At 42.6% G+C, this 14,107-nt stretch overlaps 1 protein-coding gene across 2 annotated transcripts in view; it reads left to right on the forward strand.

Moving 5' to 3' along the window:
* DENND4A (DENN domain containing 4A) overlaps positions 1-14,107 on the forward strand; it is an 858,339-nt gene that overhangs the window by 228,417 nt on the left and 615,815 nt on the right. The window lies entirely within an intron of this gene.

Raw genomic sequence — 14,107 nt, forward strand, 5'->3', positions numbered from 1 at the left:
ATGCGGGAATCCAGACGTGGACCCGTTGCTCAGTGTGCCTAGAGGGATATGGCTGCACCTCACTGACGAGGCCCACAATAGGCCGAAACGTACGTCTGGGGTTTTGCTGTTTCTCTTGTTCAGAGAAGGATTGCCTGGTATTTCGGGGCTGGACTGTACTGTGAAGTCAGGATCAGACTGATATGCTTCAGGAAAGTTTTTCTCTGTGAAAGGCACATTTTGAGCAAAAAGAAGCTGCTTCTTGGGTGGTAACTAGCCATAGAACAAGCTATTATGCTATTGTTCGTTTCCAGGTTGAGCGCTTCTCTCTTTTTATTTATGCAAATTATGACATTTTGGGAAGTCTCCCTAAGTGTGATGCGGGAATCCAGACGTGGACCCGTTGCTCAGTGTGCCTAGAGGGATATGGCTGCACCTCACTGACGAGGCCCACAATAGGCCGAAACGTACGTCTGGGGTTTTGCTGTTTCTCTCGTTCAGAGAAGAATTGCCTGGTATTTCGGGGCTGGACTGTACTGTGAAGTCAGGATCAGACTGATATGCTTCAGGAAAGTTTTTCTCTGTGAAAGGCACATGTTGAGCAAAAAGAGGCTGCTTCTTGGGTGGTAACTATCCATAGAACGAGCTATTATGCTATTGTTCGTTTCCAGGTTGAGCGCTTCTCCCTTTTTATTTAGTTAGAATTACGCCTGTGTTTAAACCTGTTGCTCGTCCATGGAGCTTAATCTTGGTTCTTAAAGTTCTTCAAGGGGTTCCGTTTGAACCCCTTCATTCTATTGATATCAAACTTCTTTCATGGAAAGTTCTTTTTCTGATGGCTATTTCCTCGGCTCGAAGAGTCTCGGAGTTATCTGCCTTACATTGTGATTCTCCTTATCTGATCTTTCATTCAGATAAAGTTGTTCTGCGTACAAAACCTGCGTTTTTACCTAAGGTGGTTTCTAACAAGAATATCAATCAAGAGATTGTTGTTCCATCATTATGTCCTAATCCTTCTTCAAAGAAGGAACGTCTTTTGCATAATCTAGAAGTAGTCCTTGCCTTGAAGTTTTACTTACAGGCTACTAAAGATTTTCTCCAAACATCTAACCTGTTTGTTGTTTACTCTGGATAGTGGAGAGGTCAGAAGGCCTCGGCAACCTCTCTTTCTTTTTGGCTTCGGAGTATAATCCGTTTAGCCTATGAGACTGCTGGACAGCAGCCTCCTGAAAGGATTACAGCTCATTCTACTAGAGCTGTGGCTTCCACCTGGGCCTTTAAAAATGAGGCCTCTGTTGAACATATTTGCAAGGCTGCCACTTGGTCTTCACTTCATACTTTTTCCAAATTTTCCAAATTTGATACTTTTGCTTCTTCGGAGGCTGTTTTTGGGAGAAAGGTTCTACAGGCAGTGGTTCCTTCCGTTTAAGTTCCTGCCTTGTCCCTCCCATCATCCGTGTACTTTAGCTTTGGTATTGGTATCCCACAAGTAATGGATGATCCGTGGACTGGATACACTTAACAAGAGAAAACATAATTTATGCTTACCTGATAAATTTATTTCTCTTGTAGTGTATCCAGTCCACGGCCTGCCCTGTCCTTTTCAGGCAGGTCTAATTTTTAATTAAACTACAGTCACCACTGCACCCTATGGTTTCTCCTTTCTCGTCTTGTTTCGGTCGAATGACTGGATATGGCAGTGAGGGGAGGAGCTATATAGCAGCTCTGCTGTGGGTGATCCTCTTGCAACTTCCTGTTGGGAAGGAGAATATCCCACAAGTAATGGATGATCCATGGACTGGATACACTACAAGAGAAATAAATTTATCAGGTAAGCATAAATTATGTTTTTAGGGTCTTGGAACCCACCTGGCTAGTTATAACTGCTCTGGTGCGGTTCTTTCAGGCTCAGGGAACATCGAGTGAGATGGGTGGGGCCTATTTTCGCGCCTCAGATGCGCAGTTAGTTTGTCAGCAAGCAGCAAGCTCTAACTCATTTTACCCCACACTTTCGATCCCTGAGGGCAGGTAGGGCCACAGCAGGGCTGTGGCAAGGTGCTGAGGTTTTTTTTTCCGGATCTGGGCCTATTTTCGATCTGGTTTGGACATTAAGGGGTTAATTGTTAAAAAAATTTGTGGTGCAATCTTATCTACCTATAGTGGGTCTACATACAAAATTTTGAAAAAATTGCTGCATGTTTAGGCTGTTTTGCAGAACGTGTATACTTTTTTTCTCTTAAAGGCACAGTACCGTTTTTTAAGATTGTTATTTTTTTCACTAAATAAAGTGTTTTCATGCTTGTTTGTAGTCATTACTAGCCTGTTCAACATGTCTGACATTGTGGAAAGTCAATGTTCAATATGTTTAGAAGCCAATGTGGAACCTCCACTTAGAATGTGTCCCTCATGCATCAATAAATTGTAAAGTACATATTTTAGCTAATAAAAGTATGTCGCAGGATGATTCTCAGTCAGAAGGGAATCAGGTTATACCATCTAATTCTCCCCAAGTGTCACAACCATTAACGCCCGCACAAGTGACGCCAAGTACTTCTAGTGCGTCTAATTCATTCACCCTGCAAGATATGGCCGCAGTTATGAATACTACCCTCACAGAGGTTTTATCTAAGCTACCTGGGTTGCAGGGGAAGCGCAGTAGGTCTGGTGGGTGAAAAAATGCTTTATTAGTCCTCTCCGATGTACCCTCACAATGTTCTGAGTTGGGGGTGAGGGATTTGCTGTCTGAGGGAGAGATTTCTGATTCAGGAAAGATGTTCCCTCAGACAGATTCAGATATGATGGCTAATAAATTTAAACTAGAACACCTCTGCTTATTGCTCAGGGAGGTTTTAGCGACTCTGGATGATCGTGACCCTATTGTAGTTCCAGAGAAATTGTGTAAAATGGACAGATTTCTAGAGGTTCCTACCTACACTGATGTTTTTCCGGTCCCTAAGAGGATTTCGGACATTGTTACTAAGGAGTGGGATAGACCAGGTATTCCGTTCGCTCCCCCTCCTACTTTTAAGAAAATGTTTCCCATATCAGACACCATGCGGGACTCGTGGCAGACGGTCCCTAAGGTGGAGGGAGCTATTTCTACCCTGGCTAAGCGTACAACTATACCTATTGTGGACAGTTGTGCTTTCAAAGATCCTATGGATAAAAAATTAGAGGGTTTCCTAAAGAAATATTTGTTCATCAGGGTTTTCTTCTCCAACCTACAGCGTGCATTGTTCCTGTAACTACTGCTGCTGCTTTTTGGTTCGAGGCTCTGGAGGAGTCCCTTCAGGTTGAGACCCCATTAGATGATATTCTGGATAGAATTATTGCTCTCAAGCTAGCTAATTCTTTCATTACAGATGCCGCTTTTCAACTGGCTAAATTAGCGGCAAAGAATTCAGGTTTTGCCATTTTAGTGCATAGAGCGTTATGGCTTAAGTCCTGGTCTGCTGATGTGTCATCAAAATCTAAGCTTTTAGCCATCTTTTTCAAGGGTAAGACCTTATTCGGGCCTGAACTGAAAGAGATCATTTCAGACATTATTGGAGGGAAAGGCCATGCCCTTCCTCAGGATAAGACAAATAAGATGAGGACCAAACAAAATGATTTTCGTTCCTTTCTAAACTTCAAAGGTGGTCCCTCTACCTCTTCCCCTACTGCAAAGCAAGAGGGGAATTTTGCTCAATCCAAGTCAGTCTGGAGACCTAACCAGACTTGGAACAAGGGTAAACAGGCCAAGAGGCCCGCTGCTGCCACCAAGACAGCATGAAGGGGTAGCCCCCGATCCGGGACCGGATCTAGTAGGGGGCAGACTTTCTCTCTTTGCTCAGGCTTGGGCAAGAGACGTTCAGGACTTCTGGGCTTTAGAAATCGTAACCTAGGGGTATCTTCTAGATTTCAAAGATTCTCCTCCAAGGGGGAGATTCCATCTTTCTCATTTGTCTGTAAACCAGACAAAAAGAGAGGCGTTCTTACGCTGTGTAGAAGACCTATATACCATGGGAGTGATCTGCCCAGTTCCGAAAACAAAACAGGGGCAGGGGTTCTACTCCAATCTGTTTGTGGTTCCCAAAAAAGAGGGAACCTTCAGACCAATTTTAGATCTCAAGATCCTAAACAAATTCCTCAGAGTCCCATCCTTCAAGATGGTGACCATTCGGACTATTTTACCAATGATCCAGGAGGGTCAATATATGACCGCCGTGGACTTAAAGGATGCGTATCTACACATCCCTATCCACAAAGATCATCACCAGTTCCTCAGGTTCGCCTTTCTGGACAAACATTACCAGTTTGTGGCTCTTCCCTTCGGGTTGGCCACAGCTCCCAGAATTTTCACAAGAGTTCCATTCCTGAGAACTCTGATAGATTTGGTGGACATGAAAATTTTTCTGACGGAGGTCAGGAAATCAAAGATTTTAACCATCTGCCGAGCTCTTCATTCCATTCCTCGGCCGTCAGTGGCTCAGTGTATGGAGGTAATCGGACTAATGGTAGCGGCAATGGACATAGTTCCGTTTGCTCGCTTGCATCTCAGACCACTTCAACTATGCATGCTCAAACAGTGGAATGGGGATTATGCAGATCTATCTCCCAGATAAATCTGGATCAAGAGACCAGAGACTCTCTTCATTGGTGGTTGTCACAGGATCATCTGTCCCAGGGAATGTGTTTCTGCAGGCCAGCATGGGTCATAGTGACGACGGACGCTAGCCTATTGGGCTGCGGTGCAGTCTGGAATTCCCTGAAAGCACAGGGTTTGTGGACTCTACAACTGAGAGTGATATTCAACGCGCTTCAGGCGTGGCCTCAGCTGGCGTCAGCCAGATACATAAGATTCCAGTCGTACAATATCACGACTGTAGCATATATCAATCATCAGGGGGGGAACAAAGAGTTCTCTAGCGATGATAGAGGTTACCAAGAAAATTCAATGGGCAGAGACTCACTCTTGCCATCTATCAGCAATCTATATCCCAGGAGTGGAGAACTGGGAAGCGGATTTTCTAAGTCGTCAGACTTTTCATCCGGGGGAGTGGGATCTCCATCCGGAGGTGTTTGCTCAATTGATTCAGCAATGGGGCACACCAGTATTGGATCTGATGGGTCCAGGTCAAGGGATCCTCAGGCAGTACTGATAGATGCTCTAGCAGTACCCTGGTCGTTCAACCTGGCTTATGTGTTTCCATTATTTCCTCTCCTTCCTCGTTTGATTGCCAGAATCAAACAGGAGAGAGCTTTGGTGATTTTGATAGCACCTGCGTGGCCACGCAGGACTTGGTATGCAGACCTGGTGGACATGTCATCTCTTCCACCATGGACTCTGCCACTGAGACAGGACCTTCTGATTCAAGGTCCGTTCCAGCATCCAAATCCAGCTTCTCTGCGACTGACTGCTTGGAGATTGAACGCTTGATCTTATCCAAAGCCTGTCACCAGGAAAATTTATCATAAGATATGGTGTAAATATCTTTATTGGTGCGAATACAAAGGCTACTCATGGAGTAAGATCAGGATTCCTAGGGTTTTGTCTTTTCTCCAAGAAGGATTGGAGAAGGGGCTATCAGCTAGTTCCTTAAAGGGACAGATATCTGCTTTATCAATTCTACTGCACAAACGTCTGGCAGATGTTCCAGATGTTCAGTCGTTCTGTCAGGTTTTAGTTAGCATCAAGCCTGTGTTTAAACCTGTTGCTCCGCCATGGAGTTTGAAGTTAGTTCTTAAAGTTCTTCAAGGGGTTCCATTTGAACCTATGCATTCCATAGATATTAAGCTTCTATCTTGGAAAGTTCTGTTTTTAGTTGCTATCTCTTCGGCTCGAAGAGTTTCTGAACTATCTGCATTGCAATGCGATTTGCCTTATCTGGTTTTCCATGTTGATAAGGTGGTTTTGCGTACCAAACCTGGATTCCTTCCTAAGGATGTTTCTAATAAGAATATTAATCAGGAAATTGTTGTTACTTCTCTGTGTCCTAATCCTTCCTATAAGAAGGAGCGTCTATTGCACAATTTGGACGTGGTGCATGCTTTAAAGTTTTACTTGCAAGCGACCAAAGATTTCCGTCAAACATCTTTTTTGTTTGTTGTCTATTCTGGAAAACGTAGAGGTCAAAAAGCTACGGCTACCTCTCTTGCCTTTTGGCTGAAAAGCATCATCCGTTTGGCATACAAGACTGCTGGACAGCAGCTTTCTGAAAGAATTACAGCTCACTCTACTAGAGCGGTGGCTTCCACATGGGCTTTTAAAAATGATGCTTCTGTTGAACAAATTTGTAAGGCTGCGACTTGGTATTCGCTTCATACCTTTTCCAAATTTTACAAATTTGATACTTTTGCTTCTTCGGAGGCTATATTTGGGAGAAAGGTTCTGCAAGCAGTGGTGCCTTCCGTTTAGGTTCCTGTCTTGTCCCTCCCTTCATCCGTGTCCTAAAGCTTTGGTATTGCTATCCCACAAGTAAGGATGAGACCGTGGACTCGGTACATCTTGCAAAAGAAAACCGAATTTATGCTTACCTGATAAATTCCTTTCTTTTGCGATGTACCGAGTCCACGGCCTGCCCTTTCTATTCAAGACAGATAGTATTTTTTATTGAAAACTTCAGTCACCTCTGCACCTTATAGTTTCTCCTTTTTCTTCCTTTAGCCTTCGTTCGAATGACTGGGGGGTGGAGTTAAGGGGGGAGCTATATAGACAGCTCTGCTGTGGGTGCTCTCTTTGCCACTTCCTGTTAGGAAGGATAATATCCCACAAGTAAGGATGAAACCGTGGACTTGGTACATCGCAAAAGAAAGAAATTTATCAGGTAAGCATAAATTCTGTTTTTGGGAATTGCTCCTTGTGGTCTCCTTTCTGTTAGTTTTGTTTTCATCCTTTGGCCTCTTCTCCCTCTATATGTTTTTTTTTTCTTTCTGGGGGAAAGGTCCTGCATTTCTCTTTTTTTGACACATGATAATCAATTTCCACATTAGGTGTATACTCATATGTTTTTAATACAGAAGGTATACTAACTTCTTCTAAAACCTCTCCATCAGATGAATCTACTTAATATTCTGTGTCAGAGAATGTTACGGTTTTCCCCTTTTTATTATAGTTTTTTTTCCTTTGCTTGTTATATTTTCTATATTGTCTTTGTCTGGGGAAATCTTCTTGAATCCACTTGTACACCTGCTTGGAATAATAGTCCTTTTCTCTTGTTAAGTGTATCCAGTCCACGGATCATCCATTACTTGTGGGATATTCTCCTTCCCAACAGGAAGTTGCAAGAGGATCACTCACAGCAGAGCTGCTATATAGCTCCTCCCCTAACTGTCATATCCAGTCATTCTCTTGCAAGCCTCAACCAAGATGGAGGTCGTAAGAGGAGTGTGGTGTTTTTTACTTAGTTTATTCTTCAATCAAAAGTTTGTTATTTTTAAATGGTGCCGGAGTGTACTGTTTATCTCAGGCAGTATTTAGAAGAAGAATCTGCCTGCGTTTTCTATGATCTTAGCAGAAGTAACTAAGATCCATGGCTGTTCTCACATATTCTGAGGAGTGAGGTAACTTCAGAGAGGGAATGGCGTGCAGGTTTTCCTGTAGTAAGGTATGTGCAGTTAATATTTTTCTAGGGATGGAATTTGCTAGAAAATGCTGCTGATACCGAACTAATGTAAGTAAAGCCTTAAATTTCAGAATTAATAACGGCAGATTGAAACCTTTATTCAAAAGAGATAAGAATGTTGCAGGTATAATGTGGGTGCGTAACATATGTAGCAATTCATGTTACTAATGTACACAAGATGATTAACTGATAATAGTACTTGACATAGATAAATACAGTGCAGACCACAAAATAAACGACCTTACATAAATCATCAAATCCCACAAGTTAGAGCAACTATTTGAATAAAGCTCTATAACCACTAAACACAAACACTGGGCAGACTCAATACTCAGATAAGTTAGAAAGTTGTGAATTAGGTTTTATAATCACTTAAGATCAACACTGGGTAGATTCGATACTCAGATAAGGCGTAATGTTGTGCTGAAATATTAAATTTCCTGTGTATAAAGATTTTTCTAGCTTTAATTCAACATCCAATCAATTCAGTGTGCACCAACAGAACATATCACTTTACAATAAGCGACAAACCCAAAGTACTCACTCTCCAGGACTAGAGTGTGATCAACAACAAGTTATTACTAATGAATCTTGATTACACCCCAACCCTGATACAAACTACCCACTGAATGGTATCGAAGATACAGTGAGATCAAAAAATACATTAATTGGTATCAGGCCAAATATAGAATAATTGATCTCGCCCAGTATATACCTTTACACAATAGAAGAAATTTTAGATGTTTTTGTGTTTACCCATTTTTTAATATATAACTAATAAAGGTTAAATTTTAATCAGTACTGCCTCTACTCATGTAGTCTGTGCATAGAGTGCTATCCAAGCATTTCTCTTTCAGGGATTCTAGATCCCAATTGTTTGTGGGATTCAAGTAATTAATGCAAGCACCACTTCTCACAATAGAAACAAGTAAAGATACAGACTCAATAAGTATCTAAGATAAGTGAGAAGATTGCCTCAATAGTGCCCTTGTTATTTTGTGTGGGGAACAACTGTAAAAATTTTGTTAGTGTAACTGCCTCTTTTCACTGTTATTTCAAATTTTGACAAAATTTGTGTTTCTTAAAGGGGCAGTAACGTTTTTTATATTGCTTGTAAACTTGTTTAAAGTGTTTTCCAAGCTTGCTAGTCTCATTGCTAGTCTGTTTAAACATGTCTGACACAGAGGAAACTACTTGTTCATTATGTTTGAAAGCCATGGTGGAGCCCCATAGGAGAATGTGTACTAAATGTATTGATTTCACCTTAAACAGTAAAGATCAGTCTTTAACTATAAAAGAAATATCACCAGAAGATTCTGACGAGGGGGAAGTTATGCCGACTAACTCTCCCCACGTGTCAGACCCTTCGCCTCCCGCTCAGGGGATGCATGCTAATATGGCGCCAATTATATCAGGGACGCCCATAGCGATTACCTTGCAGGACATGGCTGCAATCATGAATAATACCCTGTCAGAGGTATTATCCAGGTTGCCTGAATTAAGAGGCAAGCGCGATTGCTCTGGGGTTAGGAGAAATACAGAGCGCGCAGATGCTGTAAGGGCCATGTCTGATACTGCGTCACAATATGCAGATCATGAGGACGGAGAGCTTCAGTCTGTGGGTGACATCTCTGATTCGGGGAAACCTGATTCAGAGATTTCTAATTTTAAATTTAAGCTTGAGAACCTCCGTGTGTTGCTTGGGGAGGTATTAGCTGCTCTGAATGACTGTAACACAGTTGCAGTACCAGAGAAATTGTGTAGGCTGGATAAATACTATGCGGTACCGGTGTGTACTGATGTTTTTCCTATACCTGAAAGGCTTACAGAAATTATTAGCAAGGAGTGGGATAGACCGGGGGTGCCTTTTTCCCCACCTCCTATATTTAGAAAAATGTTTCCAATAGACGCCACTACACGGGACTTATGGCAGACGGTCCCTAAGGTGGAGGGAGCAGTTTCTACTTTAGCAAAGCGTACTACTATCCCGGTTGAGGACAGTTGTGCTTTTTCAGATCCAATGGATAAAAAATTGGAGGGTTACCTTAAGAAAATGTTTATTCAACAAGGTTTTATTTTACAGCCCCTTGCATGCATTGCGCCTGTCACGGCCGCGGCGGCATTCTGGTTTGAGGCCCTGGAAGAGGCCATCCATACAGCTCCATTGACTGAAATTATTGACAAGCTTAGAACACTTAAGCTAGCTAACTCATTTGTTTCTGATGCCATTGTTCATTTGACTAAACTAACGGCTAAGAATTCCGGATTCGCCATCCAATCGCGTAGGGCGCTATGGCTTAAATCCTGGTCAGCTGACGTGACTTCGAAGTCTAAATTACTCAACATTCCTTTCAAGGGGCAGACCTTATTTGGGCCTTGTTTGAAAGAAATTATTGCTGAGATTACTGGAGGTAAGGGTCACACCCTTCCTCAGGACAGGGCCAAAGCAAAGGCCAAACAGTCTAATTTTCGTGCCTTTCGAAATTTCAAGGCAGGAGCAGCATCAACTTCCTCCGCTTCAAAACAAGAGGGAACTTTTGCTCAATCTAAGCAGGCCTGGAAACCTAACCAGTCCTGGAACAAAGGCAAGCAGGCCAGAAAGCCTGCTGCTGCCTCTAAGACAGCATGAAGGAGCAGCCCCCTATCCGGCGACGGATCTAGTAGGGGGCAGACTTTCTCTCTTCGCCCAGGCGTGGGCAAGAGATGTTCAGGATCCCTGGGCGTTGGAGATCATATCTCAGGGATATCTTCTGGACTTCAAAGCTTCCCCTCCACAAGGGAGATTTCATCTTTCAAGGCTATCTGCAAATCAGATAAAGAAAGAGGCATTCCTACGCTGTGTGCAAGACCTCCTAGTTATGGGAGTGATCCATCCAGTTCCGCGGATGGAACAAGGACAGGGTTTTTATTCAAATCTGTTTGTGGTTCCCAAAAAAGAGGGAACCTTCAGACCAATTTTGGATCTAAAGATCTTAAACAAATTCCTCAGAGTTCCATCTTTCAAAATGGAAACTATTCGAACCATCCTACCCATGATCCAAGAAGGTCAGTACATGACCACAGTGGACTTAAAGGATACCTACCTTCACATACCGATTCACAAAGATCATCATCGGTTTCTAAGGTTTGCCTTTCTAGACAGGCATTACCAATTTGTAGCTCTTCCCTTCGGGTTGGCTACAGCCCCGAGAATCTTTACAAAGGTTCTGGGCTCACTTCTGGCGGTTCTAAGACCGCGAGGCATAGCGGTGGCTCCGTATCTAGACGACATCCTGATACAGGCGTCAAGCTTTCAAGTTGCCAAGTCTCATACAGAGATAGTTCTGGCATTTCTGAGGTCGCACGGGTGGAAAGTGAACGAGGAAAAGAGTTCTCTATCCCCACTCACAAGAGTCTCCTTCTTAGGGACTCTTATAGATTCTGTAGAAATGAAAATTTACCTGACGGAGTCCAGGTTATCAAAACTTCTAAATGCTTGCCGTGTTCTTCACTCCATTCCGCGCCCTTCGGTAGCTCAGTGTATGGAGGTAATCGGCTTAATGGTAGCGGCAATGGACATAGTGCCATTTGCGCGCCTTCATCTCAGACCGCTGCAATTATGCATGCTGAGTCAGTGGAATGGGGATTACACAGATTTGTCCCCTCTGCTAAATCTGGATCAAGAGACCGGAGATTCTCTTCTCTGGTGGTTGTCTCGGGTACACCTGTCCAAGGGTATGACCTTTCGCAGGCCAGATTGGACAATTTTAACAACAGATGCCAGCCTTTTAGGTTGGGGTGCAGTCTGGAATTCCCTGAAGGCACAGGGATCGTGGACTCAGGAGGAGAAACTCCTTCCAATAAATATTCTGGAGTTAAGAGCGATATTCAATGCTCTTCTGGCTTGGCCTCAGTTACCAACACTGAGGTTCATCAGATTTCAGTCGGACAACATCACGACTGTGGCTTACATCAACCATCAAGGGGGAACCAGGAGTTCCCTAGCGATGTTAGAAGTTTTAAAAATAATTTGCTGGGCAGAGTACCACTCTTGCCACCTGTCAGCAATCCATATCCCAGGCGTGGAGAACTGGGAGGCGGATTTTCTAAGTCGTCAGACTTTCCATCCGGGGTAGTGGGAACTCCATCCGTAGGTGTTTGCTCAGTTGATTCATCGTTGGGGCAAACCAGAGTTGGATCTCATGGCGTCTCGCCAGAACGCCAAGCTTCCTTGTTACGGATCCAGGTCCAGGGACCCAGAAGCGACGCTGATAGATGCGCTAGCAGCGCCTTGGTTCTTCAACCTAGCTTATGTGTTTCCACCGTTTCCTCTGCTCCCTCGACTGATTGCCAAAATCAAACAGGAGAGAGCATCGGTGATTCTGATAGCACCTGCGTGGCCACGCAGGACTTGGTATGCAGACCTAGTGGACATGTCATCCTTTCCACCATGGACTCTGCCTCTAAGACAGGACCTTCTGATACAAGGTCCTTTCAATCATCCAAATCTAATTTCTCTGAGACTGACTGCATGGAGATTGAACGCTTGATTCTATCAAAGCGTGGCTTCTCCGAGTCAGTCATTGATACTTTAATACAGGCACGAAAGCCTGTTACCAGGAAAATCTACCACAAGATATGGAGTAAATATCTTTATTGGTGTGAATCCAAGACTTACTCATGGAGTAAAGTTAGGATTCCTAGAATATTGTCTTTTCTCCAAGAGGGCTTGGACAAAGGATTATCAGCTAGTTCCTTAAAGGGACAGATTTCTGCTCTGTCTATTCTTTTGCACAAGCGTCTGGCAGAGGTTCCAGACGTCCAGGCATTTTGCCAGGCTTTGGTTAGATTTAAGCCTGTGTTTAAACCTGTTGCTCCCCCGTGGAGCTTAAACTTGGTTCTTAAGGTTCTTCAAGGAGTTCCGTTTTAACCCCTTCATTCCATTGATATTAAACTTTTATCTTGGAAAGTTCTGTTTTTGATGGCTATTTCCTTGGCTCGGAGAGTCTCTGAGCTATCTGCCTTACAATTTGATTCTCCCTATCTGATTTTTCATGCAGATAAGGTAGTTCTGCGTACCAAACCTGGGTTTTTACCTAAGGTGGTTTCTAACAAGAATATCAATCAATAGATTGTTGTTCCATCGTTGTGCCCTAATCCTTCTTCAAAGAAGGAACGTCTTTTACATAATCTGGACGTAGTCCGTGCCTTGAAGTTTTACTTACAAGCTACTAAGGATTTTCGTCAAACATCTTTCCTGTTTGTCGTTTATTCTGGACAGAGGAGAGGTCAAAAAGCTTCGGCAACCTCTCTTTCCTTTTGGCTTCGGAGCGTAATAAGCCTAGCCTATGAGACTGCTGGACAGCAGCCCCCTGAAATGATACAGCTCATTCTACTAGAGCTGTGGCTTCCACCTGGGCCTTCAAAAATGAGGCCTCTGTTGAACAGATTTGCAAGGCTGCGACTTGGTCTTTGCTTCACACTTTTTCAAAATTTTACAAATTTGATACTTTTGCTTTTTCGGAGGCTGTGTTTGGGAGAAAGGTTCTTCATGCAGTGGTTCCTTCCGCTTAATCCTGCCTTGTCCCTCCCATCATCCGTGTACTTTAGCTTTGGTATTGGTATCCCACAAGTAATGGATGATCCGTGGACTGGATACACTTAACAAGAGAAAACATAATTTATGCTTACCTGATAAATTTATTTCTCTTGTAGTGTATCCAGTCCACGGCCCGCCCTGTCCTTTTAAGGCAGGTCTAAATTTTAATTAAACTACAGTCACCACTGCACCCTATGGTTTCTCCTTTCTCTGTTTGTTTTCGGTCGAATGACTGGAAATGACAGTTAGGGGAGGAGCTATATAGCAGCTCTGCTGTGGGTGATCCTCTTGCAACTTCCTGTTGGGAAGGAGAATATCCCACAAGTAATGGATGATCCGTGGACTGGATACACTACAAGAGAAATAAATTTATCAGGTAAGCATAAATTTATGTTTTTATCACGTAACATTTTCTTAAATTGCCATAATTCTTGTTTGAATGTTAACATACTTAGTTAAAAATTTTTGTCATATTTTTATAAATCTTTTTCCTGCTGGTAAGCTTTAAGTTTGTCTTGTGTGTCCTTAAGCTCTAATGACAGTTCCTTTCGTTGCTCTCTCTTATATTCTATCAATAACTGTATTAAAGCAAAAGAACATGTATCCAAGATAGTATTTCATTTGGATATAAAATCCACATTGTTTACTGAAAATGAGTTGAATTTTCTAATTCGTAATCCTCTTGGAATACGTTGTTCATGTTTATAAAGAAGAAAAGTTTTAATATCAAGTTCTAATTTAATATCTAGTGATGCACCGAAATGGAAATTCTGGACCGAATCCGAAAATCCGGGATGCACTTGGCCGAAAACCGAAACTGATACCGAAAATTTATTTTTTTTCAAATTATTTTCAATTTTTTTATTTTTTATTTTTTTTTGCATAATTAGATCCAATAAAAAAGCTTGCACTTTTATTGAAAGTAACACACTAAAATTGGACAAAT

Source organism: Bombina bombina, chromosome 6 (assembly GCF_027579735.1).
Source record: "Bombina bombina isolate aBomBom1 chromosome 6, aBomBom1.pri, whole genome shotgun sequence".
Taxonomy (NCBI): domain Eukaryota; kingdom Metazoa; phylum Chordata; class Amphibia; order Anura; family Bombinatoridae; genus Bombina; species Bombina bombina.